Here is a 25,885-nt window from a genome sequence, read left to right as displayed (position 1 = left end):
TTAATTTTTAATCCAAATTATGTACTAAAAATAGGGAGCATTTTGGAGCTGAAAAGATGTGAATAGCAGAGGGAGGAAAAGCAGAACATGCAGGAGGAATGCTGCTGTAGCTGAAACAGCCCTGTTGGGATTTCTAGCTCTGTATCTCAGTCAGTTGTGGTTACAGAATGCAGGCTCGCCTTATCTGGGCCATTGCGGCAGGGAGACACTGTAGTTGTAAAATAAATGATAAGTTATAGCCTGTGAACATAGAGGGGTGGTTACATTCCTCTTTGGACAACCGTAACTGGAATATGTTATGGAATGTGGGCAAGAATTCACCCTTCCTGTTCCTACCAAAGTAATGCTTCTGTAGCTACTGCCATTCCTGTTTTTCTTCTCATGTGTGTGAAGATATTTGTACTGCTAATTATTAATAGCAATAAGTTTTTACTTCTGGGGAAGTTTTTACAGAAGTGCTGGAGCCTCCTGTTTTCAGTTAGCATTGCTTCAGCATGGCTTGTTTGTCCAAAATGAGAAAGCTAAGGGACTTTTACCTGGATAAAATTATAAAACCTTATGTTTATGCATTAGCCTCCTCTCTGGAGAAGACTGGAATATCTTGCCTGAAGTCCCAATTCCTCATCTTTTCTGAAGAGGCCCCTTAAAAAGCAGAGCAACCTCCTCTAGGCTGAGCAAGGAAATTAGCTGGAGGGAGGGGGAAAAAAAAAAGGCAGAAACAACCTAACCTCATCTTTGAACAGATGTGCTTCCCAAATCTCCGAAGTCCTCCAGCATGAGTGTACACATGTGGTGCAGGAAGTACTGTTTTCAGCAGCCTTCAGAGGTATTGCTGCCACCTCTGACTTCCATGCATTATGTTGAGATCCGTGCCTTTGGCTTTCCACAGAACAGCTTCTGGGTGACAACAATGCAAAACAGGAAAGTTTCAGAAATTCAGACTTAGTTTGGGTCCAAGGTGTGCAAAACTTTGTGATCTGCATCAATCTCAAACTCCTGCCTAATTTTTTGTAGACCTTTATTTAAAGGCTAGAATTTAGCTATATCTCAATAAATTCTATATTATGTTGATAATTGTTAAGCCCCACCCTCCTTTCCAGAGGATGGGAGCTGCAAAGCTTACCTAAGTTTCTTTAACTATGCCCAGCTAGAAGAATCATAATACCTTGACAAACTAGCTTCTTCCTTAGAAAATGCTGGCTTGTTTAATTAGAGCACAGTGTATTTTAAAATCACGTTCCATGTGTTTTGTTTTCTACCACTTTTAAGTCTAATAATCAATTTTTGTTGAGAGTAACCAAGAAAAACGAAAGGGATTTAAGTGCTGAAGTCAGTGGACTGTAGCTTTCTGATTTATGATGACAGTGATAGAAATTGGCTACCAAGAGGCTTCCAGATACACCACCTGATGTCTGCTTTCAGATCCTGCTTAACTTTTTTAAAATCTAGCCCTGCAAATGTTAGGACTGAGTGGAGTACTTGAAAGCCCTCCATTGCACTGTCAGTCGAGGAATTGGCTTTCTTCGCCCGAGTGCTTAGAAAAGTGGGTTGTAGTTTTTTATATATATGTATTTTTTTTTTCCTTCCCTAATGTGCTTTGGAAGTGACAGTTATTTTGGAGTTACAATCAGCTGTAAGCACCCCTGGCTCAATAAGGATGCCTTCTTTCTGAGAGGAAGGGATCCAGCTGAGCACTGAGCCAGGCGGGGCCCCAGAAAGCAGTGGATTGTGTCCAGCCCGGGTGTGATGGACTGCTGGTGCCTGAGCTGCAGCGTGTGCTACAAACCTGATGTGATTATGCCCTTATCATGTTCTGAAATTCATATATGTCTTTATAGTTGAATTGATTCCCAAACATGACAGTCTCTCGTCTTCTGTCACTGGTGGGGGAAAAGACATCAGGGACAATTGGAAGCAAATTACTGGTGTGGCTGGAACTGAGCCAAGCTTAAAGCTGTTCCAGCTGCAACCTGCTTCCCAGAAGCTGCTCTGAGCTGTGTTTGGACCATACTGCATGCTGTCTCTGTGGAAGAGGACGGCAGGGCTACGTGTGCTCTGTCTGCTGCTCTTGCCATCCCTGCAGCCCTACTACTCCTCGACTACTACTTGAAACCTTAAACCTTCCAGGGCTAAGGCCTTGTAAGTGAGAGGAAGTTAAAAGAAGACTTCTGCATCTTTTACTGAAAGAATGCCCCAATCAGATTTTAAGTTTAGCATAAGTGGTGGAAAACTAGCCTGCTGTGTAGGATCACCTGGAGCAATTGCTCCTCACAGAGCCAGAAGTAACTCCTGATATCCTGATGACACATCACAGAGTGGTTTTTATCTTCTAAGCGTTGCAAATATTAGCTAATTAATCCTCCCAAAGCCTCAGGGAATTACAGAGGTATTGTTATAAGCTGGGGCCAGCAAAAGCATTTCAGTTCTCGTTGTGCCTCATGCTGTGGCTACTGCTGGCATCAGTTGGGGCAGAGATTAAAATGTTCCAACTAAAAAACACTCTCTTTTTGTCCCCTGGCAATTGACAATTTGGTGAGTCTCCCCACAGAGCAGTAGGACCTGCGATGCAAAACCAAGTGGTGTTGTGTCCACCTGGCCTAGGGCAGTACTGCCAGCTGCAGCTGCTGCCTGGTGGCTCCCGAGCTGCCCCTGGGGAGCTGGGACACTGCTGAGCCTCTGGTAGGGCTGTGTGTGCAATGCCTGAATCCTAGTGCCAGCTCCTGCTGGAATGAGGCTACAGTATGGTTGCTTTGCCTGCACACCTCAGTAGAAGGCAGAAGTAGCTCCATAGGAGTGGCATGCACTGCAGTAGCACTACAGAAACTGCAGCCCTCTCTTGCTGTGTCTTCCAGAGCCCTATTAACAGGGGTGAAGCAGCAGCCTTGGAGCATCTTGCTGCTCTGATAGAAAGAAAATATGCTTCTCTTTAGCATAGATAAGAGCCATCTGTGCATGGCTGAAGTGAGATAACATTTAGGAACCTCCCAGGATATTAAGGCTGCACTTTTCTTTGGAGTCTTGTGCTGTTTGGGTTCATGGCAGTGCTCCCTTTGAACTCTCTGTGGTTTGTAGTTCTCACCACTTGCTCAAAATGAAGCGGAATGCAATGGTTCATCTAATATTACAGTAACAGTGTAACAGTACCCATGCTGATATGAGCCAGTTGATGCTTGGACATCGCAGGCCTCTGCATGGTATTCCCAGAGGTCTGATTTGTATTTTGTTAAATCCTTCCATCAATAAAACCTATGCTGCCTGCTTTTAGATGGTGAGTTACATATGGAGAACTGTTTTCTCTGTGGATGATAATTAAAATAGGGCACAGTGCTTTCTGGACTTGTTACCAGGACTGAGACAAAGCACTGGGAGCACGGGGACCTGCATGGAAATGGCTATAGCAGATATGGTTTTTGAAACAGAGCTCGATGTGGCTGCAAGGCATCATTTTTCTGTGCCATTGAAAGCCAGGCTATGTGTCCTAAGGGCTGTTTGTTTTAGCCAAGTGCGTCTCTATCCTATTTATGGTATCCCTAATATCTAACCTAAATCTCTCAAATTGTCACTGTTGCTATTACATCCTTGTCCATTACTTCTCCACAATTACTTCCTGTCCAATCCATCACAGACATTGGAAATTATTTCCTTTCCCTTTGCAACAATCTGGACCCACTGAAAGGGTACTGTTGTGTCCCCACTAAGACTTCCTTTCAGTTTAAGCAGCCCCAATTCATTCAGCTGTAATTTCTGGCTGGCTGATCTCACTTGTTCTTCCCATCTGGTGTGTCCCTGGCTTCTCTGTGTCCACCTCGGGATGTACTGGAGATATTACTGTGTTGAGGCATCAGGCAGGATTACCTCATATGTTTTACCCTGTGAGAGATTCTGTTTTCTGGGTGTGTCAGTGCTTACTGGGGGCCTGGAAGAGGCATGGACCCACGTGTCAAGGGGGAGACAGCACTTTCCAGCCTGCAACAGAGATTCAGAAAACATTTCTCATCCTAGTTTGAGTTCTTTCCTCTTTCATTACATCAGATGTAGTAGTAAAGGAGACTTCACTCTGTTAAGAGTTCTTTTCTACCTTCCTAATTGAAAAATGCCAAAAAGCAGCAGCGCTAGTGATGGTACTATAGCTGTACTACAATGCTCATTCCAAACTCAGGACTCCACCAAGTGAAGCAGATGTATTGTAATGGGTGAGTCATGATAAACTGCAGAAAAAGGAGATTTCAGGATATTTGGCTGAAAGACTGAAGGTCACATACAGGTCAGCAGGAGACTGAATTATAAGATCTTAACTTTTGCTCCTTCAGAAAGTAAATAATGTAACTCCAGTTGAAAGACAAATCAGTAGACTTTTGCAGAAAGACAAAATGAACTGAACAGTGAGGTTCAGGTATGCAGAAGTTGTAACCAAAATCCTGAACCTTGCCAAAGGGAGTTATGCTGGTGAGTGGCTTGAATCTGGTCAATCTTTATCTCTGAGTGAAAGCAAAGGTATGTTTTGACAAAGAAAATGAGGGGAGAGGAAAAAATGAAGCGGATATCACTATAAGAGATAGGGCAGTGTCCTGGTTTGGGCTGGAATAGAGTTTATTTTGTTCCTAGTAACTAATTAACTCTATCCTTGCTGAAAACCAGGTTACACAGACTGCTTAATTAAAAGCAAAGTGATGAGCGATGACCAGAAAACTTATTATTTTGGGAAAAGTAGAGGGGATCTTGACCAGAGGGGGTAACCTCAAAGTGTGAATTCTTCATCCTGTTTTCCCAGTGCTTTCCAAAGAGACTCTGATAAACACCTCTCTTTACACTTTTTGCTCTGTGTTGCAGGAAATGAATGGATTATTAGTAGTGTAAAACCTCATGGAAGGGAAGGTGATTTTGTTTTAAGTGTTTTGCCAGTCCCTGCTGCTCAAGCTCTGAAATTGCTCAAGTATGTGTGCACAAAGATTTCTTGTGTGTGCCCGTACCTGCCCGGGACAGGGAACACTGACTATGGAGCCCTCACTATGTTTCTTGTTTGCGAATGACAAGCTCCCTTTGGTCAGTCCTTGTATAATCTCTAGGGGTTGAGTTATTGCTGTGGTGTAATACTTCAGCCTCAAATCTTGCTCAGTCCTTGCTACAAAGATGTAAAGCGAGATTGCTCCCCTTTGTCTTTGTTTTCCCATTTTGAAGGGGTTATCCACTTTCCTTCTGTAGGACAAGATGAGAATGATGGCAGAAGAGTTTGGTATATCCTTGCTTCCACCTTCCTGTTATGAAAGCACAGAACATCTGTGGGAGAATTATCTCTGGAGGGGCCTTGATGGAGAGTACCAACCAGTCTTCACATGAAGACACTCTATGCTCCTCAGCACTTATCTGCAATCTACATCCTTGGTAATCAACTGGGGATATTCTTTTAAACCTTGCTCTCTTGTTTATTTTGGTGCTGTGACACAGGTGTTTCTATTTCATGTCAGACAGATCAATCTTAATATCACAAATGCCTACATAGTTGATGGCCTGCAACAAGTACCTTGCAGCTTGGGAGATGCATCCCCAGACTTCCCTAACCCAGCTGAGGACGGAGGGAGCAGCCTCGTACATCCCAGGTACACCTCTCCTCCCAGTTAGGAGGACATTATTGCTTCCGGAGTACACGCTGTCCATTCTTTAACCAGACAAGAGTGGATAAGAAAGGTATATGGTTGTTTTATGCAGGCAAGACAAGGGACAAAAATGTTGGTTGGTAACAATGAAAGCTGTTACTAAAGAAAAGAGCTGTAGAGAGAAAAATGCCAATCTGCTTTATCAATTAAGATCTTCTCAAGCTGTTTCACCACTTCCTAGCCCAGGAAACTTCCCTCCTCCTCACTACCCCCCTGGCCAGGTGTGTACTGGGGCTGCCTAGGGCTGCTCTCTCAGGCAGGGAGGTGAGCCCTTTTCCTGCAAGCCAGGCATCTTATGTTAAGGATGTGGTAGTAAAATATCATAAATTGCAATAATTGAGGGGAACAAAGACATTTTACTATCACTTCATTAGAGTTGCACCATCCTTTCTATGCTGAGCTTTTTTTAAAGACCAGAAATGATGTGTCTGTTAGATTAAGCATCCATCTCTGTGTATCTGTACAGTTAATTTAAGGGTGACACTCTTAGCCAGGTCCCATCAGGAGGAAAAGGATAATACACTATTAAAGTTGCAATTACTGTATTAGGCTCAAAATGTAAATCCATATACCAGCTGTTATAATCTAGCAAAGAAGGAGGGGGAAGTCTGGCAAATAGTTCTTGTGGGTTTTTATATAGCTGCTCATAACAGTGAAATTAAATGAATACATGTGTATGTGTGTACAGCTAGATTTATAGACTCTCTTTAAAATGTAAGCACTTCAAGTCCCGCTGAAGTAGCAGAAAACAAGCTGGGATTGTTCCACCTGCGTAACTGGCCTTCAGCTTTCGTGTGTTCAGATATGTTTTGCAATGCCAGAGGGACTCACCTATGCCTCAAGCTCAGCTGTTTCTTGGGGCAGGTGTGGGAATTCAGAAGGTTGACCTTTGGAGCACTGCGAAGCAGGAAGGAAGCTAATACTGCAAAGAGTGTTTCTTTTGGCAGGTGCTACCCCCTTCCCTGTGCCAGGACCCCTCTGTGAACCAGAGCCTTCAGGGCACCAGTGCTGGCTGCAGCACAAAGCCAGGCTTAGTAGCTGCGACTTTTTTTCATGTATTTTCTCTCTCATATTCTTGGCTAGATCTCTAGCAACGTACTGTAGCTCTGCTGCAGCTTTGCTCTGCTTGTTTCAGCAGAGCTTTGTCAATTTGGAGTAGCTGAGGGCGTAACCCTCACTCCAGAGAGATGAAATGCCTTGTTCAGACACCGGTACCTTATTGGAGCTGAGAACAGCACATACATGGAATGTTCACAGTAAGAGCTTCTCTTTGTGTGCCACCTGCTACCAGAATGGTGGGGAGATCTGCAGGAGGTACCCTTCAGTAGCTGAAATGGCACAACCGCTTTTTCAGTGATGAGAAATAACATTTCTGAGCTCACTGAGTACAGTCCAGGAGTACATATGATCATATTCTAGAAGGAACCACCCTGCCTTTGGGTACCCTGTGATTTTTATCTTCTTTAGTTTTCAACTTTCCCTCTTACTGCAACTGTTCTGTTACCAGCCTTTACTTTTTCATGTAAATACAGCTTATTTCAGTCTTTCACAGTCATCCTGCATGATATTCCTACCCTTTGCTGCACCGGCGGTACTTCCTAAATTTGAGATAGCAGAAAACTTTCTTAATATAAATATTTTAAAGTAATATTAATGTAACTTTCGTTTTGCAAATACCTCTAATGAAATTGTTGTACAAGAGCAGTTCATGAACATTACTTTTTGTCCCTCTTTGTGTAGAAACTCTGTTGGTGTGGTTCTTCCTTTTCCATCAAAGCCTGCTGTCCTGTTGCACTGGCCAAATCACTGCCTACTGCATGATTGTGCTGTGAATTGCACATGCTGATTTAAATGGTAAATTCCCATATGACACTATTGTAAATGCTTTGCCAAAGTCCAAATAACTGTAATTTTCTTTCTTTTTTTTTTTTTGTTTTGTTTTCCCTTTGGGGATAAATAGCAGATAACTTTTGGTAAGCTCAGACTACATTTTTCTACATATATTTAAAAATTATCCTAGCAAAAGGATGTATAACTGCTGAGATAACTTTTCATTTTCCCAGTGTACGTGTTACCTGTGTTGTTCTCCAGGGAGCCTGTGCCCCTTTATGGTGGCATTCAGTGTCTTGGTTGCTCAGAACCAGGAGGGAGCTCATCCCTTCCTGGTCCCTTCATCCCCATCTAATCTCCTAGCACTTCCACTTTATCTCCCATTAGCCATCCTTTAAACATAGTCTTTCCTCCATTACATTCAGTATCACTCTCATTACAGAAAACAGAAGTAACATACCCATTTAGATTTGGAGCCGTATTTGATTATCTCTGATCTTTACATCATTCCCATCAGTTCCGTGTTTTCCTCTCCATCTCCTTTTATTTATGTAAATGAGGAGCCATTTGTTATTTTAATTTCCTTTGCAATGCTTCACTTTCAGCATTTTCCTCTGTATTTCTGCACTCTCTGAGTACCAAGTCAGTTTTCCTATCTGATGTTTTTCACCTTCCATGCCATGTAAGTGCTCAGATTGCTTGGACTTAGTGATTAACTTGTCTTTGTTTTAAAAGAGAGATGAGGTCTTGTGGCAAGAAGCATGTCCCAGGCATTGGCCCCATCCTTCGGTAGTAGTGGCACTGGGAGTGAGGTCATTTCCACTACTTGAAGTGGGACAGAGGAAACCGGAGCTTGGCAGTGCCTTAGATTTTTGCCAGGTGATAAATAGGACAATATATTTCAGGACTGCACTGGCAACCTGGTATGTCTGATCTCTCTGTGAGTAATAGCCATTTTGAAATGATTATTCATCCTGCTAGATCTGAAGCATTTCTCTAGAAGTGTTGTTTTTCTGCCCTCCTAACTTAAGTGAAGGTTTCTTTGATCTGAATGTCAAGTCCTTCTTAAATTGAAATCCTTGAGTTATTTGGTCAACTTATTTTCACTAGTTGTTTCCTGGTAGTTCAATAAATAGTAGCAGATCTATTTTTGTTGATTCTTTGATTTAATTTTAACTGAGCCAGCCTGTGCTTGCTCATTGCAGAATACTTGTCTATGATTAGCTCTTGCATGATGTATTCCCTGCTCACCAAAACCAGGTCTTAAATGCAGCTCTCTATATTGCCTGCTTGGTGAAGAGATCTGACTCTCTCTTTGAGCACCTGGACCATAATATTGCTGGCCGTATTTGTTCTGCAGTGAAGGCATTGAACATGGTACTGCTGTGAATGCATTATGGAACCAAAGCCTTTCTTGATGCTGTTCTCCAGTTGCTCAAAGGTTCAGTAGAACCAACTTTAACTGTCCTTCCTTGGAATTATTTTGGCTTGAACAGATTGCCTTCAGCCTGTGCTGCCTTGTCTTTGCTTTCTAACCTATTGTGTTGTGGTGCTACAACATCCATCTGCCAAGATAATCTTTATTTCCATCTTTCCTGAACAGCATGTACCTTTCAAGGATTTGCAGAGCACAGGTAAATAGAGCAGCTTTTAGGACTGTTTTTTCCTTATGCCTTTCAAGTTCTTTATTCTGCTCTAGTGGAGACTGAGTAGCCCTTTCTCCAGCTTTTCTTAACCTAATCTCCTGCCTTAGGCTGGCAGGGAATGGAGGCACGTACTTTCACACAAAATCACGTGGAGTTTCTCATGCAGAATTTTACTGTGAGATTCCAACAATAATAATATTTCTTTTAAAATTTTATAAAGTCTTGCTTTCCAAATGTGCAAGAAAAGCAGTAAAATCTTCTCCTGGAAACCTGTTTGTCTTGTCTGAGGAACAGGTATTTCAGGGTCTTCGCTGGGAATATCTGAGCTCTAAAAAAACCATGCTAATGTTCACCTCCACTCTGGAGCAAGCCTGTGCTCTTAGCACATTCACCACATATCTTCCCTGTCTGAGATGTGCCAGAGACAGCAATCTCCTTGGGTTTTCCCCATCCTTTATTGTGTATTCCATTATCCATCTGCTATGAATCACTCATAAACCAAGCCTAATCATTGACAAATACGTGAAGAACTAATTTGCTGTTCACAAGATGAGATGAATTGAGTTGAATAATGAAGGCACTGATGCCACTAACTTGATTTGATTTGTATATGTTTAGACACATTTAAAGTCAATGGAGAAGTATTTGCAACGTGCAGAGCTCAAATGTTTCCTGGTTATTATCTTCCCTTTTGTAATAATCAAATTCATTTGCAACTAACCACAACAAAGCAACTCAATAACAAAAGATTTATACCATGTTGGCACTTGAAATGGTCATTTGATTTCCAATGGGAGTCTGTTGGCAGGTAGATCCTCAGCAGTCCTCATTTTCAGATCTACCTATTTATTCGATCCGTATGATTTACCATGCCACAGAGATGAGTGTATTACAGCTTCTGCAAGTAAACTAGATGCTACATTAGATAGCCAAGTCTCCTAGAGCTATTAGCCATATAAAGCCAAGATAAATTGTTTTCCTCGTGTTAGGAAATCAAGGTGAGCCTGCTAGAAACAATAACAATATATCAATATTTTAAGTTTTCTATTAAGCTCCATTTGCCTGCAGCTCTTCCAGCTGAGGGCAGAGTGGGTTGACCAGCTCAAGGAAGTAACATTTCTAACATCCCAACTCAAAAAGGTACAGGGCCATATTGTGGAAAAGAAGCTTGTATGCTATGAAGTAATGTTTTCTTGAATGTCAATCATGCTTGTAATGTTAACTTGATGTCAATCATGCTTTTTAGTTGCAGAAGCCTATTGTTTATTGCAGTGGTGCATTTTGTGTAAGTTCCTTCCTAATTTACGATGATTCACATTGATAGACTTCTAGTCTATGACACTGCCATCGCAAATGATAATTTATAACAGCTTTAGCTCTGTTCTTTCAGTGCTGGTTTTCAAGGACTGGAGCCAAGAGCTATTCACCAGAAGTAAATCTGGGAGGAAGTTCACTTACTATGAATATTAATTAATGTTTATATACTACGGTTTATTTTGTTATGCAGTGATTTAATTCAGACCATCCAGAATAGTGCCGTATGGGTGAAGAGAATCAGTAGCCATGTGCTCAATTCATTTCAGAGATAAACCTGCTTCCGTTCATTTTCTTTTATGGCATAACCTGAAAACAAGCTTTCATCATTGTGGCAGAAAGGAGTGTGCATAAGGCGGTGACAAGTGGTGCTTCTCTGTTCTCTGTAATTATGCAATAAAGAGAAGATGTTCAGATTCACCTCCAAGCCCTTCCCCTGTGTTGTTCTTCCCATGTGAGAGTTAACCTCTTCACTTCGCTGCTTTCTTCTTATTCAGTCTAATCATCTCCTTGTGGAGATACTAGTGGAAGTGATTGAGACAAAGGGATGTAACATCATCTTGGTGCTGAAGAGCTTTCAGAGGAGGTAAGTGTGTGACTTCCCAGCAGAGTGAGAGAAGAATAGCTGAAAAATCTTTCTTCATGTCTAAGAAAAACAGGAATGGCCAGGTCATTGCAGGTTGCTAACATCTTTGTATTTTTCATGTTGCATTGTTTTATACTTTGTAATCAAAAGCTAGCACGTTATTAGGCTATACTCTCAAAAGATGCCTCTCATATTAAAATCCATGACATGAAGAAAAAAAAAAAAAAGAAAAAACACACTGGAGACTGTTAGCTCCAGCAGTTTTTTTTTTTTCCTGACATCAGCTCTTCCCTGCCTTAAAATATGACCCCAAAGGCCTGAGCCTTCACCCCAGTGAAGGAGGCTGGATGTGGGAGCCAGCCAGCAGAGCCTGCTGGGTCCAAGCCCTCTTCTGTAAGAGGGAGAGACAGCTGTGGCCCCGGTCTCTGGGCTGCCTCCTTCCCTCTGCCTGCAGAGCACAGTCCCTCAGCATCCCATGGCCTCTCAGAAAGCTGCTGTTGATGCCTGTCCTATTCCAGCAGGCACACCAGCCTGGGGAGACCCTTCCATGCATCTTGTACGCATGGTATAGCAAATAAGCCATAAATAGTTTGTGCCTACTTCAGTAAGTAGCTCAGCAGTGTAGCATGCTATTGTAATGGAGAAAAACCCTTATTCCATTAAATTAAATGTTAGGAAAAATACCTGGACCTTTAAGGTTAAGGAATTTTGATCCATTCAGGTGGCACAGAACAGCCTTCAGTGCACTGCACAGCCTAAGGAGAGAGCAGAGTGATGCCCACTGTATTTACTATCATGTTTGTTTTGGGAGCTAAATTATTCTTACTAATTCTGCTAGCAGTGTAATACGCTGTCTCAGTAATGGAAAGCATATGAAAGCAAGCAGATGGCGAGAGCAGAAAAAACCCAAGCATGTCCTGATAATGTAGTAAGCAAGTTCATTTTTTTGGCATTAGGCTTTCATAACCGAGGCATGGTGATAACAAGTACAGACACATTTTTAAAGCGCAGTTCATCAAAAAATATAGCCAGTTTCTTTGCAGAGCAATGGAAGATTACTTTGAGACTTTTATATAGATAAAAGCTAGATGTGAATGTTGTTGAATTAGACCCATCATTTATTATTGCTGGCAGATGAGTGACAGCAGATACTGGTCAGAGTGATGCCATCACAGTCCTGTGATCGCTCATATCTTTACGAATGTGGATTTTCTCACCCATTCATTTGCAAATATGTAGCCACCCTCTATTCCAGAAAAATCACAGACACTTTGATGCAGGGTGTTATTGCAGTGGGCAGTATTGGAAATTCAAAGTATTTTATTTTGCTTTTAAGGTATTCCATCTCTGGTTGGAAGTTTTGAAGTTCAAGGTTGTTGCTTCTTAAACATCTGGATATCTACAGCACGTGTGGATCCCACCTGGCTATGGCCCCATTCCTCGCAGGGAGGGCAGTGTATGGGGAGTGCTCCGTGCTCAGCATGTCTGGAGGAGACGAATGGCCTTGCCTCGCTGCCAGGGCAAACAGTCCTAGCAAGGGGTTTGGGGGGGGGGGGGCAGGAGCAGAACCAGCCTGACTACCTCCAACTCACAGGTTTTTTCTTTTTTTTTCTTTAAAGTCTCTCAGGCCAAAATATGGGCAGAAGCAAGGCCAGCTTCACTGTTTACGTGATCTATCATTTTAAGGTTCTTCAGAGAAGGGATACATTAAGTTTTGTTATGATTTCATTTTGAAGCAATGCAGTTACATCTCTGTGTGACATCTCAAGTGGCTCCAGCCATGCACTGTGAGATGTGGCTGCAAGCAAAGCCCTGCCTTCGGCTTCCAGGAGTTTGCTTCAGAGGGAGTACGGGAGGAGGAGCTGCCAATGCTGCTGTGCGGGGAGCAAGTGCCAGTGCTCAGTTTAGGGAGCAAACAGAACTGAGCAGTGATCTCTTCTGCAGGGGAGGAGGTGAAAAGAGACAGCCCTCTTTCTCATGAAACCATGTAATTGGTTACGGTGCTCTTTCTTCATCATTCAGTAACACAGCATGTAAGTAACACAAGGGTTTTTTTTAATATTTCATATGCATCTGGTTCATTCCCGACTTGAAGAAACAAAGGCAAGAAAGCTTTTCTGATTGCATACTCTCTCTGAGGGCCTTGCTCTTGCTGCTTCCTGAGAAAAGTTGTCTCCCTTTATCTTTTTTTTAGCAATGGATGCTGATTTAACCTCCCAGGAGATCATGTTTTTTTTCTTCTGTGTTGCTTTTAGTGTCTCTGGGAAGTGGCAGGTGGCACTATTCAGGAGATGCCTTTGATGGCCCCATGTCCTCACCATTTCATTACCCAGGCAGGAGGTAGGATTGCTGTTGCACCCTGTTTCCTGCTGTTTTCTGCTCCCACAGCTGTGCCACCCATCTCACTGCTGTGGCTTCCCCTTGTGGGGCCTGGGGACAGATGCAGAAGCCAAGTGACACAGGCCTGAATTGCTGCCAGGGCAGGGCCTGAGGCTGTCTCCTGGCGGAGCCTGGGCAGGGGCTGAAATGCTCAGCAGAGATGAGATGGGACAGGGCCTGCTCTAACGTGGAAGACCCAGCTTGAACCTCTAGGGCTGGGAGACCCTGTGCTGACAGCTAGAGGTCAGGGCACATTGCTTCCCTCTGCCATCTGTAAATCCTGCCGGCAGTGGCACCAGACCTTGCTCCCACCTTGTTTAGGCTAAAGCCAGTGGGCCTGTCTTCAGAGCAAAGTGCTGCTCTCCCTGTGGAAAAATCTTGCTCCTGAGTTTTGCTCAATAATCTCCACAGCAAGCAGCTTTTGGTGCACTGTCTGTAAGCAACTGTTCTTTTTGGTGTTTGTCCTGCAGTGAGCTATAGTGTGTTGTGTCTCCATACCTCTAGACAAGGCTGTGTAAGTAGTAGAGGACTTTTCCAACAGCTGATGCCTACTACTGCTCACAGCCAGCATAAAGCCTTCCTGCTGCCAGGCCTGCCTGCCCACGGCTGCTGTGTTTATTTCTGGGGTCAGAGGGGAAGGGGTATCTGGGTGTTTTAATTAGCTAATTCTAACAGAAACAAGTGGCACTATGGCCACTTCCCAAATAGAGGCATCTGTTTGTGGAGTTCTGGCCCCATTGGGCAGCACCAGGTAGGACCCATCTGGCCAAGTCATCGCTGCAGCTGTGCTGGGCAGCCCAGGAGCCCACTGGCTCCTCCCAGGTGTTCTGGAGCAGGCCAGGGGCATTGCTTCCCTCCCACTGCCCACGCACTGCTGGAAGTGGCACAGCCCAGCTACTCGCAAAACCCTTCTGAAGTTTTTTCCCCTCTGTCTCACACATCTGAGTCTTGTAACCTTGCTGCTGATTCATTTTCAGGAGGGACAGAATATATTACAGAGCCGAAATCTCATGGGCAAATAATAAGTCAGCACCTGGCTGGAGCCCACAGGCTGCAACCTTCCATCTCCTCCGATGTTTGTATTTTCCTCTGCAGGAAAGAGCAATGTGGTAAAGCATTCTTGTTATTTCAAATATTTCACCATGGTGTTATCTGGCCTAGCCTAAACAATGGTCCCACTTGCTCTTGAGAGTTGTACTCTGCAGGGGAAAATGATAACAAATGTTGTTATTCCCAGTGCGTTTCCCCCCCACCACAGGGACATAGACGTCTGTGACATGGAGTGGCAGCGTGCTCCTGGAAGCATCAATCCAGATACATATTCTCTGGAAAAAAAGAGAAAAAATTACCCCCCCTTGCCATATTCCAAGCTGATCCACCTGGAGGAAGATCCATGCTGTGATGCTGCTGTCCTGGATGTGCCATTTCTTAGTGCAGGAGGTGGATCGCATCCCAGGCTCTGGGAATGTGCAGAATGTGTCACTTGCCCTATTGCCTTAAAAACAATAAATCTCTAATACCTTACTAAAAGCTGTAATTCTGCAAAAGCCGCAGCCATGGCAATTATTTGCATTCATATTCACTGACCCACTGAAGGAACCAGGCTGTGAACACCCTGACTCTAGTGGGAAATGCCTGGACAGCCAGACCAGACCCAGATGTCCAAATGCAGCCAAACTTGGGACTGAATGCAGATAGCACAGCTAATCCCTACTTAATTTATGGTAGCCTGAACCTGAATGTGAACTCAACCACTTTATTACCAGATATCTGAACCTGGATTTGGCTCCCCAAATAGCTTAGGTCTTGGTCTTGAAATTGCCTAGTTGTTGGCTGCAATCTGCTCTGGAGCTGGAGATTTATTTCTCCAGGAGGCAGGAAAACACATTATGTTGCCAAACTACTTCCAGTCTTTTCCAGAATTACAAGTCAGGGGATGGTGGGTAAGTCTTGTGATTTTCATCCTACAATCTAAACCAGATGGGCTACTCTCCCAGTATAAATATTTAAGCAAAGCAAAGGAAAAAAACTGGCAGAGAAAGTTCAGTTTCCTAATTAATTGCATTATTACGACTTGCACTATTTAACGAGATGCACATAAAGCTGGTTTACAAGATAGTTTGATCACCTTCTTTGATTCATCTCAATAAAATCTGGAATTTTTGTTTTCTCAGGGATAATGAAGTAACTGTAGAATAATAAAGTGGCTGTGCTTATTGGAAACAGAAAGCTCTCAGCTTTCAGAAGAAAAGATACTCTTGGTGAAGCTCATGCTAAATTATTCCAAAAATACAAATAAGTGGAGGTGATCCAGAAAACCCATGCTACTAACATCAGCCCAGCTGAGATTAACAAAGCAGAGCACAGGCTGTGGGAAGTGAGGATGGGGTGAAGAGAAAATCTGTGCCGGGTTTCCTGGTCCCTGTCTAGGCAGAGCAGCCAGCAGGCTCCTGCTCACCCACTGCTCAGCACTGCAGGCCCATTTCTTGTGTCAAGTATTTGGGATACGAACTCTGAGGTTTTCTTTTAGGGAAAGTGTGGTAAAGATACAAAGCCTGAGAGCTGTCTTCAGAGTGCAAGAGCTGTGTGGGAGACCGTGGATGTGGGTGGTTCAGTTGCTGTTAATGGTGACAAGAGGTGATTTATCTGCACCAGACCTAGAGGCACAGATGCTGAACCCTCAAACCTGGAGGACAGGAGATTTGGGACAGGGAGGACTGGAGAGCAGAGTGGCGAATGGGTGCCAATATGAGTGTGGAGGGGAGTGAGCATTATTTGGCCTCAGGCTAGACCTAGAATGGCCAGAAAAAAATGCATCCTACTGGCTGCACCCTAAATAGTGCCTGTAACTGCTGAGTGTGCTTTGGGATGTTGAATCAAAGAATGGGAAAGAGAGAAGTGGCTTTATAGTGCATCACAGGGCACCCTGCTTGCCAGCAGTCCCCTCAGACAGGTATACAGGACGAAGCTTGGCAGTACCAGAGCAGCTTTATGAATGCTTTCTTGTAGCTTTACATTATTCTAAAATCTGCCTTGGTCACTGCTGAATAGTCATCAGTCTTCCCTCTGGCGGTAAAGCATGTGCTGTCTTGGATCCCAGTTCCATGAGGTTAACAGAAATCCTTCTCCTTATTTTTTCTTTCAGTCTTTCAGCATTTCTGCCACTGAAGATCCTCTTCTCCAGCCTCAAGTTGAAAAATCTTTGTGGCAGATTTGGCATTGCCTGTAATAATTTATGAACGTGATGTGTTGACATGTTTACTGTGTGCATACATTGAGCTACTTCAATCGCTGGCTTGTCAGGAAGTGTACCCAGGAGAGAACAGATGAATCCAGGCACACAGTTTGGAGGAAGCACTGGGGAGCTGAAGCAAGCACCCTTTGCTGTGATTTTTTGGCTGGGCCCCTGCTGGGCTCACAGGAGAGGTTTCCCTGGAAGAACATGGGTGCCAGTGAAGGAAGGCACAGAAGACCCTGGGAAAATCACAGAGAACCATTTAAATGGAGGCTTTGGAGAGCAAGAACCCAAAAGGGACTGAAAGTGCTCAGATCTGCAGATGTCTAATTCAGTAGATGTTGACAAGACTGCAAGATAAAGTGGATGTGGAATATTTTTTTAACTGCCATGCCTTATTTCAGCAGTTAAATGGCTCTTCTGTTTTATAAGCATTGTTTGGGTTGTGCAAGAGAGCTGAATGCCTCTGTTCCCACATCCATGTGGGAGCGTGGTGATTGTGCTGGGTAGGCCAGCTGAAGCTTGGCGAAGCTACCTCACTCTACCTGTGGGAAGGTGAGAGCTTGAGGCCTGGCAAAAGCAGATGGGAAGTCAGAAAGACCACTGACAGCTGAGATCCAGTAGTAACCATAACAACACCGTCATCTTTCTTAAAAGTCCCAGCACGTAATTCTACTAATGACTTTTATTAAACATTTAAGCCTTAGCCTTCAAGTGATTCATATTTGTTACAAAACACCATTGCATTAACACAAAGCACAAGCCAAAACAAAGTTAATGAGCCCTAATGCTTGCTGGATAATTCAAAGTTTAAGAGTGATATTAACAAAAATAAAATACAGAAGAAATCTACTTTCTTCGTCCACCAGAGAACTTGAATTTTATCCTTTTGGTTCATAAAAACAAGCCTGTTGCTCAAGTGGCTCTTACACTGTTACTAAAGTTGTACCAGAACAAGTAGATGTGCATAATTAATTGCCCCTCTGTTACATAAGGGCCTGCCTGGCTGTCCACAGGGAATGCGAGGGGCCTTTATTCATGACATCAAAGAGAATGGCATTAGCCTCATCCCCTTGTACTTCTCTGTGCTGTCTGGGGTTGGTCCCACTGGTCCAGTGCCCAGGATATGGCACTGTCAGCAGGAGCTGGGCTCTGTGCACCTGGAGGCAACAGGAACATGTCCTGAAACATGTATGTGAACGTTTGTCTTATGGAAATCTTTCAAGTCAGGCACCCAAAACACTGAGGCACTCAAAAAGTCATTACATGTCTGAAAGTGTAGACAGATATTTTTAATTGTTTGTTTCTGCAGTCAGATACTAATTACAAATGGAGAAACAGAGTAAAAATCACTGATATCTCCCTACTCTTGAAAGCACATGACATTGCTCAAAGCTCTGCCAGTTTTATCTGTGTGTTCCAGTGAAGAGACTGGACAAAAAGAAGACAAAAGAAACAGAAAACAAAAGAAAGAGAAAGGGCCAGCAGCAAAGCTGTGAAGTGCCACTTTGGAAGGGATGAACAAGCACTGTATGGCAACCATTTTGCTAACAGAGTTATGTTCCTTGTCAGCTGGCTCCCATGAAGCGGACATCAACCTTGTGGGCTTCCCAGCCAGCACAGTCCTGGCAAACAACTTTGGAAGTGAAAAAAGGGAATGGGTAATGCCATCACGGTGCCCATCTGCAGCAGCTACTGGCTTTGCCCTTTGGTAAATACTACATGGTGCTACTGCAAGGCCTTGCAGGGCCACAGCCACTGTATAGGTGCAGCCACGCTCCTTGTGGGACTGGAATGTTCCCTATGGTGAAGCACCTGTCTGCAGAGACATTTGTCCTTGTGTAGGAGATGAGACCCTTGCACCGCAGGGCTGTGGGCTAGGGTAGCATAGAGGCTGCTAGGTTGCCAGCTCCCTAGGAGAACAAGGCTTAATGCAAAACGTGAAAAGGAATCAGGCAAAATGGGCCGACTTGGACACGGGAGCATGTTCTGCAACATAAATCATAAATTCTCCCCCATTTGGAAAGAGGTAAGAATTTCATCTTCATTAATTTCAGCTGGCAGATGCAGATAACAAAGCGTCCCTCTGTATGGGAGAGCAAGAATCACTGAGGCTGATGTGAGGAGACAAGATGCACTTGGAGACAGAGGAAAAATACAGCACTGAGAAAGTTTCCACTATTAATATTTTTCCCTTGCAAATGTGGGTCTCCTAAAACACTCCTATCTTTAGGAAGGCTCTAAATGAAGAGGAGGTGGGAAGCAAAGTTACAAAGCACGTAAGAAAGCCTCAAATACATGAGTGGGAGGAAGGAGGAAGGAATGAAAGAATAATGAAGCTTGCCTCACTGGGAGCAATTGGAGGAAGGGAAATGCTCATATGTGTGTCTGCACTGTGCAGAAACTCAGGCTGAGGTCTCAGACTGCTGCAGAGGTCTCAGACTGCTGCAGTTGGTGTGGCTGCAGCATAGAGCATTCAGGTAGCCTGAACTAAGGACAGAGAGGCACTTGTACTGCTTCCACCAGGAGTTACCTGGCTTAGAGCTCATGGGTGCATACAGAAAAGTGCTGCCTTTGTAGTGTTGATGCAGGGCAGACCTGTGAGGGGTGACAGCAGCTGCAGTGTCTGCAGTGATTGTGTGGCTCGGGGAGTAACTGGGTAGGGCCAGTGCTGGGCCATGCCTGGAGGCTCCCACTGCATCCATGGGATTTGTACACGTCTGTCTCGGCACTGGTGAGGCTGCACCTCAGGTACCGAGTTCAGTTTTGGTCCCCTCACTACAAGAAACACATCTGGAGACGTTATTGCTCTCTACAGCTCCTTGAGAGGAGGTTGTGAAAGTAAGGGTCAGCCTCTTCTCCCAGCCAACAGCAATAGGATGAGAGGTAATGGCCTCAAGTTGTGCCAGGGGAGGTTTAGGTTGGATATGAGAAAAAATTTCTTCTCAGAAAGTATTGAGGTACTGGAATAGGCTGCCCAGGGAGGTGGTGGAATCACCGTCCCTAGTGGTGTAGATGTGTACAGATGTGTAGATGTGGCACTGAGGGACATGGTTTAATGGGCTTGGTGGTGACAGGTTGATGTGTGGCGTGATGATCTTAGTGGCCTGTTCCAATCTTAGTGACTCTATGATTCCCACATGTGAAGATATTGCAGACAGACATGTATGTATTTAAAAACAATTTACAGCTGCCTGTTACTGATGTGGTGCCCAGGGCCCCAGCTTTAGCTGTACCAATACCTGCCCTTGACTGTCCCTGGGCTGTGCACATTGCACCAACGCAGGCAGTTCTGCTCGGTGTCTCTAGCAGCTGTGACATCCACAGCACTCACTGGGCTGGGAGAGGGGCCTGGACAGGCAGGGCATTGAACTGTGTCTTGGGAACCCTGGGGATTTGTGTTCGCTTGGAGCAAACTGAGTGCACCCGTCCCATGAGGAGTTGGCAGCAGGGCAGCAGCACGGGGCAGGGCCGCCTGCCCTAATGGCCATTATCATGGTGTGTGCCAAAACTAAACCAAGAGTAATGGTGGGATTTTCTGTGAGACCCACAGCAATCATACACCTCCAGTGTCACAGGGTAGGCTTGGACAGATAGAGGTAAACCTGCAGTGAATGACTGAATGCCGTGCACGGGCCTGGCCGCTCCCTGTGGGTGTGTGGCAGTGCCTGTGGTTCCAGCTGCCCTCACCCTTCGTGCTCACAGACAGGGCCTAGGCTGAGCCCTGCTGTGCCCCTTCTGAATAGAGCCATAGAGCGGCTTGGGTTGGGTTGGGCTGTGTTATGTTGGGAGGAACCTGAGAGCCCACCCAGTTCCCACTACCTGCTGTGGGCTGGCTGCCCCCCACCAGACCAGGCTGCCCAGCTCCCCATCCAGCCTGGCTGTGAACACCTCCAGGGATGGGGCATCCACAGCTTCTCTGGGCAGCCTGTGCCAGTGCCTCACCGTCCTCTGAGTAAAGAATTTCCACCCAACATCTAATCTAAATTTCACCTCATTTAGTTTAAAGCTATTCCCCAAGTCACTCTCCCTCCTGCTTATTGTACTGGAAGGCCACAGTGAGGTCTCCCTGGAGCCTTCTCTTCTCCAGGCTGAACAAGGCCAGCTCCCTTAGCTGGTCTTCACAGGCGAGGTGCTCCAGCCCTCTGATCATCTTCGTGCCTTCCTCTGGACCCACTCCAGCAGCTCCATGTCCTTCTTGTGCTGGGGGCCCCAGGCCTGGACAGGGAACTCCAGGTGGGGCCTCACGAGGGCAGAGCAGAGGGGGACAAACCCTTCCCTCTCCCTGTGGCAACCCCTCTGTTGATGCAGCCCAGGATACTGTTGGCACTCTGGGCTGCAAGCGCACACTGCTGGCTCATATCCAGATGTTCTTCCACCAGTACTCCCAAGTCCTTCTCAGCAGGGCTGATCTGAAGGAGTTCTTCTCACAGTCTTTGCACATATCTGGGATTGCCCTGACCCAAGTGCGACACCATGCATTTGACCTTGTTAAACCTCATTAGGTTCTTGTGTGCCCACTTTTCGAATGTGTCCAGGTCCCTCTGAGTGGCATCCCTTCCTTCTATGGTGTCAGCTGCACCACTCAGCTTGGTGTCATCAGAGAACTTGCTGAGGGCGCACTCGATTCCACTGCCTACGTCACTGATAAAGATGTTGGAGAGCACTGGTCCCGAGACGAATCTCTAGGGGACACCACTTCCCACTGGCCCCCACCTGGACACGGAGCGGGAGGTAGCAGGGTGGGGAGGGGAGCGGGGCGGGGCGGACGGACGGACGGGCGGCGCTAGGGCCCGCAGGGGCGCGTCGCCGCCGGCGGCGGGAGGAGGAGGCGGTGCAGGCGGGGCCGGCAGGCGGCGGCGCGGGCTGCTGTGCCTCCCGCCGCGGGGCGCGGAGCGGGGCGGCCGCGGGGAGCACCCAGCCCAGCCCACCCCGCGGCGGCGGGGCGAGGGGCGGCTGCCGGGAGGAGGAGGTAAGGGCGGCGGTGTTGCGCGGCGTCCGGGCGGCGCGGGGCTGCCGGCGAACCCCGGGACAGGGCGGCGGCGACGACGACGAGCCGCGGCCAAACTTCTGGGGCCGCCGCGAGTTATCGGGGCAGCCCGCGGGGTTCCGCCGCGCCGTGCTCGAGGGGGCTGCGGGGCGCGCTGTGCGGGCTGTGCCGGGGTCGGGTCCCGTGGCGGCGGGGGCGCAGCCCGAGGCGCCCCGCGCCCCCCGCCTTCCGCGCGGTGAAGGGCGCCGCCGGGGCGGCCCGGCCGGGGGCGCGGCGTGCTGGTGCCGCTGCCCGTGCCCGGCCCTCCGCCCGCGCTCCGCTCTCTGCGGGGCCGCTTCCGACCCGGCGGGAGTTGCTTCGAGTTCGTGTCTTCAAAGAGTGTGCGCGCGTCACCGCCGCCCGGGGAGGGGTTTCCCGTAACCCCGCGGCAGCCGTTGGGTGTACGCTCACAGCGGCGAGCCCGTGCCGCGCAGCGCTGCCCTCTTCGCCCAAACTTCCGCGGCGGCGGCGGTGCCGTCCCAGCGGCGTTGCGCTGCCGGCCCGCGGCTCTCCGGGGCGCTGTGCCTCGGGGCGAACCCGAAACACACACGAGCGAAATGAGGTCGTGCGCTATTAAACGATCGCCACGTCTCTATGGGCACGGTGAACGGGGCGGCGGGATGCCGGTTTCCCGCAGCGTGCTCCTTACCGGCGGTGAGCGTGGAACGGCGATCACTTTGCGACCCCGAAGGTGGGGCCCCGTCCCGCGCCCCCGGAGCGCCCCGTGCCCCCGAGCGGCCCTCGTGTTCGGGGGGGCCGTCCCGGGAGCTGCGAGAGCTGTAAACACTGCGCTGATTGGCTCAAAAATTTAGACACGGGAAGCGGATGGTATCTAATAACAGACAAGTGGAGACAGTGTTGTCATGGAAACTGAGAAGACTCCCCCCTTTTATTTAATAAAAAAAAGAAAAAAAAAGAAAAAGTCTGCATATCATCAGAAATGCCCGTAGAACGCCTTGGCTTCTGTTGCCGTTCCCACAGCATCTGTTGAAACCCGAGAAGGTGCCTGTCAAATCAAGGTCATCCTGCAAGCCAGCCGCACCGCCCGCCCTGCTGCCCGCCCGGCGGCCCGGCCCGGCCTGGAGTGCGTCGAGGGGAGTGGGCAGCGCCCGGCGGGGCGGCCCCGTGTGTACGGAGCGGCCTCGGGGCGGCAGCGCCTTTTGTTCCTCCCCGTGGCAAAATGATACGAAGGCGGAACGGTGCGAACTCGGGGCAAAATGATATGAAGGCGGAACGGTGCGAACTCGGGTGTTAGGGCTGCTTCGCGGCTCCGACCTCACCTGAGAGGAATGGGAGGCAGAGGGTTATGGACAGCTCCGTGCAATTGGTTTTAGTAAAAAATCGCCTCTTGGTTGTGGAGTGCTGTTTGAGGGCAGAACTATAGATAGGAGAATAACAGATACTTCATTATGTACGAGTGCAGCATGAGAAAAATAAGGCTGTTATTTTGGGCAATTAAAGTTTTACTTCACTGTACTATTGAGAGTTTGTTGTGTATGGAAGGAGAGGAATTTTGCTTCGGAACAGCAGAGAGATGTTCCCCAGCAAGCTCCCAAGAAAGGCTGCAATGCTTCTGCTTATTTTCTTGGGCGGGAGATGATTTCTGGTGTCTTTGATGAAGATGTCTCAGAGCGTCCACTGCATTTTCTCCAGAACATTTAGTTTTCTTGCTCCTTTCCATCCTCACTTTGCAGTGATCAAGCTGAGAGAATCACCTGAGTGCTTCACCACTGGGCAAAGCATTGCTTTGAAATCTCCAGCAATCACTGCTGCCCTCAGTGTCCCTTTGCTTGTGGATTCCCCTTTCTGTGGTATTGGGCGATCAAGTGGTACAGAGCAGATGCTACAGGCAATGGGCGTTTCTCCCCAGCCACCCCTAGGGAAGGGGCTAGTGCTGTCCCTGTATATGGGCAAGCGGCCCTGGAGCTGCACCTCGCCTCCCTCCAGCCAGGTTCTGCTCAGAGTCTTCTTGGAGCACGCATGGAGAAAGCCTGGCATTGGAGTGAAAGTGGGCTTGCTTCTACAAAAGAATTTCCTGTTGTCAGGAGCACCCTTATCTGCAGGAAGTATGTCGGCTGCTTGTTTTCAGAGTGAAGGAAGCAGACAGGATTGGGTGCTCTCTGGATTTACCCTTCGTGGTCCTTGAGGTTTCTGCTGCTGTATTTGGCTCTAATGGTTGTAGTTACAGAAAGTCCTGCAATCCCAGCCATTGCCAAGCGAAATGCAAGAAGTACAGTTCTTGTGTTGTCTACTTTATTATTTTTATTTTATTTTATTATACTACCTCCTTCCCTCCCCCCAAGCTCTCTGGGCTACATTTTCAAAACTATGCCATTTGCATTTTATACTTTTTGAGCCTAATTAATGATTTGAATATTCAGTGTAGATACTCACAGGTGTTTTTTTCTCCCCTAGAAAGGAAGATCAAAAAGCGCACCAGTTATTTTACTAACAAGGGCAATCCTTGTGCTTCTAAACTGCCTTTTATCCTGGAGCATAAATCATCTTTCAGAATTTTTTTTTTTTTTAAATATCCATGGAAATTGTGTGAGCATAGGAAACTGTAATGTAACATTTCACAGGGGCTGCCCAAGATTACAAGTCAGTAAATGACTCCTTAGTTAGCTGGGGCTGGGTGAGACGTGGAAGGGGGGAAGGTCTCAGCGGACAGTGAGGCTGTGGCTGGGGTTGCTTTGTTCCTGCAGGCGGGGAGATTTGGGAAAATAAGCACTAGTTCTCTGCTGTCAGCTCACAACAGAGTATTTATGGCATTAGACTGAACTTTTATAGGGGGCTTAGGGGGTGGGAAGTATGGAACAGTTGCATAAACTTGTAAGGAACTGCTTAGCTTGCTTCGCATAGAGATTTTTGATGCGGGGCATCTTGGAGGTGGGGACTGTGGCTGCAGAAGGGGCTGCTGGGGCCAGGGGCTCTCTAGAAGCTGAAATGGGGCTGGCGTGGGACTGTCCTGCCCAGTGCTGGCATTTTCCAGTTCATGACTTGAGACATAACGCAGTGCAGTATGGCCTTGGCCGGCAGCTTGAAATATGTCTGTAAAACCGCACTTGGCTTGTTACCTACTGCTGCGATGAAGCCAAACTCAGACTGTAACAAGAATAATAATAATAAAAAGGAATCTGATAAAGCAGCATTTTCTTGTAAAATGTAAAAATTATGGCTGTGTTTTTTTTCAGAAGTGATCAGCTGGTTCTGGGAAACCAGCATGAAGCTCTGTAAGGAGAGGCAGTGTTCAGAGGGTGGCTCTTCCATAGGGATTGGAAGTCCCACTTTGATTAAGGTGCCAGGATTTCAGCTGTCAGGAGCCAAGGCAACCTGGAGCCTGACTGCCTTCCGTGTAAGGCTCAGTACCTTTGCTGTGGCCTGAAGTTGACTGCCTGAGGCCTGCACAGCTCAGGGAGGAGCCAGGCAGCCCACGGTTGGGCACAGAGTGTGGGATCACCCTGTGCTGGAAGTGCCTGCTGATGGGCACAGGTGGTGGTTATAGCTCAGTGAGGCTTTTTAGGTAGTTCGAGCTGTGTGTGGCTGGCCTGGTATTATCCCAGCTGCTGCTGGCCATCTGTTATCCATCACCTCTGTGCCTTGTGCTGCGATGGGGGCCACTGAGCAGTCAGGGATTGTCCCTAATGAGGGGTGCTGCTCTCTCATTTTCTCTTTTTCTCTGAACATAAGAATCACTTCTTATGTTTGTGATCAGGTAGTGGGAGTGGTTCCCTGGCTTTAGCTGCAGTGCTCCTGAGTGTGAGCTGAAAGGTGGCTGGTAAGCCCTGCAAGCCTGTTAGTGACAGATGAATGGTTGGGGCCTTCTTTGGGACCTGTCTGCACCTTGGGTGCTGTGTAGTTAAGAGACAGTGGCAGCCTTCCTCCCCCAGCTCCCAGTTATCTCACGAAGAGCCTGGCGTGTGTTTCCCAGTGTGGGCTCTGGGATTCCCCATGGTGGGGTTGTGGCTAGTACAACATGGCAGCAGCTCTGGCCTGCTGCCTCATTGATGTAGGTGAGGCACAGGAAGGTTATGTGTATGGAAAGCACTCCTAAACCTCTTGAGTTAACTATCAAGAAGGGATGCATACAGGTTACATCTTTCTGGTCCTTTATTGGTGTGGATTGGTTTCTCGAGGGGGACCAGAAGCGATGGTGCCCATTGGCACTCAACCTCTCACCTCAGCAGTCTCCTTTGGCCTGACCTTGACGAG

General features: G+C 46.9%; 2 protein-coding genes across 13 annotated transcripts in view; both read left to right on the top strand.

Moving 5' to 3' along the window:
• The window catches only part of EFCAB11 (EF-hand calcium binding domain 11), a 106,406-nt gene extending 88,910 nt beyond the window's left edge, over positions 1 to 17,496 (top strand). The window contains exons 6-10 of one of the 9 annotated variants that reach the window (XR_002440352.1): positions 5,203 to 5,382; positions 5,466 to 5,597; positions 10,942 to 11,030; positions 12,367 to 13,370; positions 16,555 to 17,496. The gene's annotated coding sequence lies outside the window, so the exon portion shown is untranslated. Of the gene's footprint in view, positions 1 to 5,202; positions 5,383 to 5,465; positions 14,519 to 16,554 lie in introns of all 9 variants that reach the window. The other 8 variants (XR_002440350.1, XR_002440351.1, XR_002440348.1 and 5 more) reach the window with 8 other exon arrangements.
• The window catches only part of FOXN3 (forkhead box N3), a 186,608-nt gene continuing 182,231 nt past the window's right edge, over positions 21,509 to 25,885 (top strand). For 3 of the 4 annotated variants that reach the window (XM_021403784.1, XM_021403783.1, XM_021403778.1), the window contains exon 1: positions 21,509 to 21,616. The gene's annotated coding sequence lies outside the window, so the exon portion shown is untranslated. The remainder of the gene's footprint in view (positions 21,617 to 25,885) is intronic. The other variant, XM_021403779.1, reaches the window with a different exon arrangement.

This window comes from Numida meleagris, chromosome 6 (assembly GCF_002078875.1).
Source record: "Numida meleagris isolate 19003 breed g44 Domestic line chromosome 6, NumMel1.0, whole genome shotgun sequence".
Taxonomy (NCBI): Eukaryota; Metazoa; Chordata; class Aves; order Galliformes; family Numididae; genus Numida; species Numida meleagris.
The sequence above is the reverse complement of the archived record's forward strand: the minus strand, read 5'-3'. Positions and strand labels throughout refer to the sequence as shown.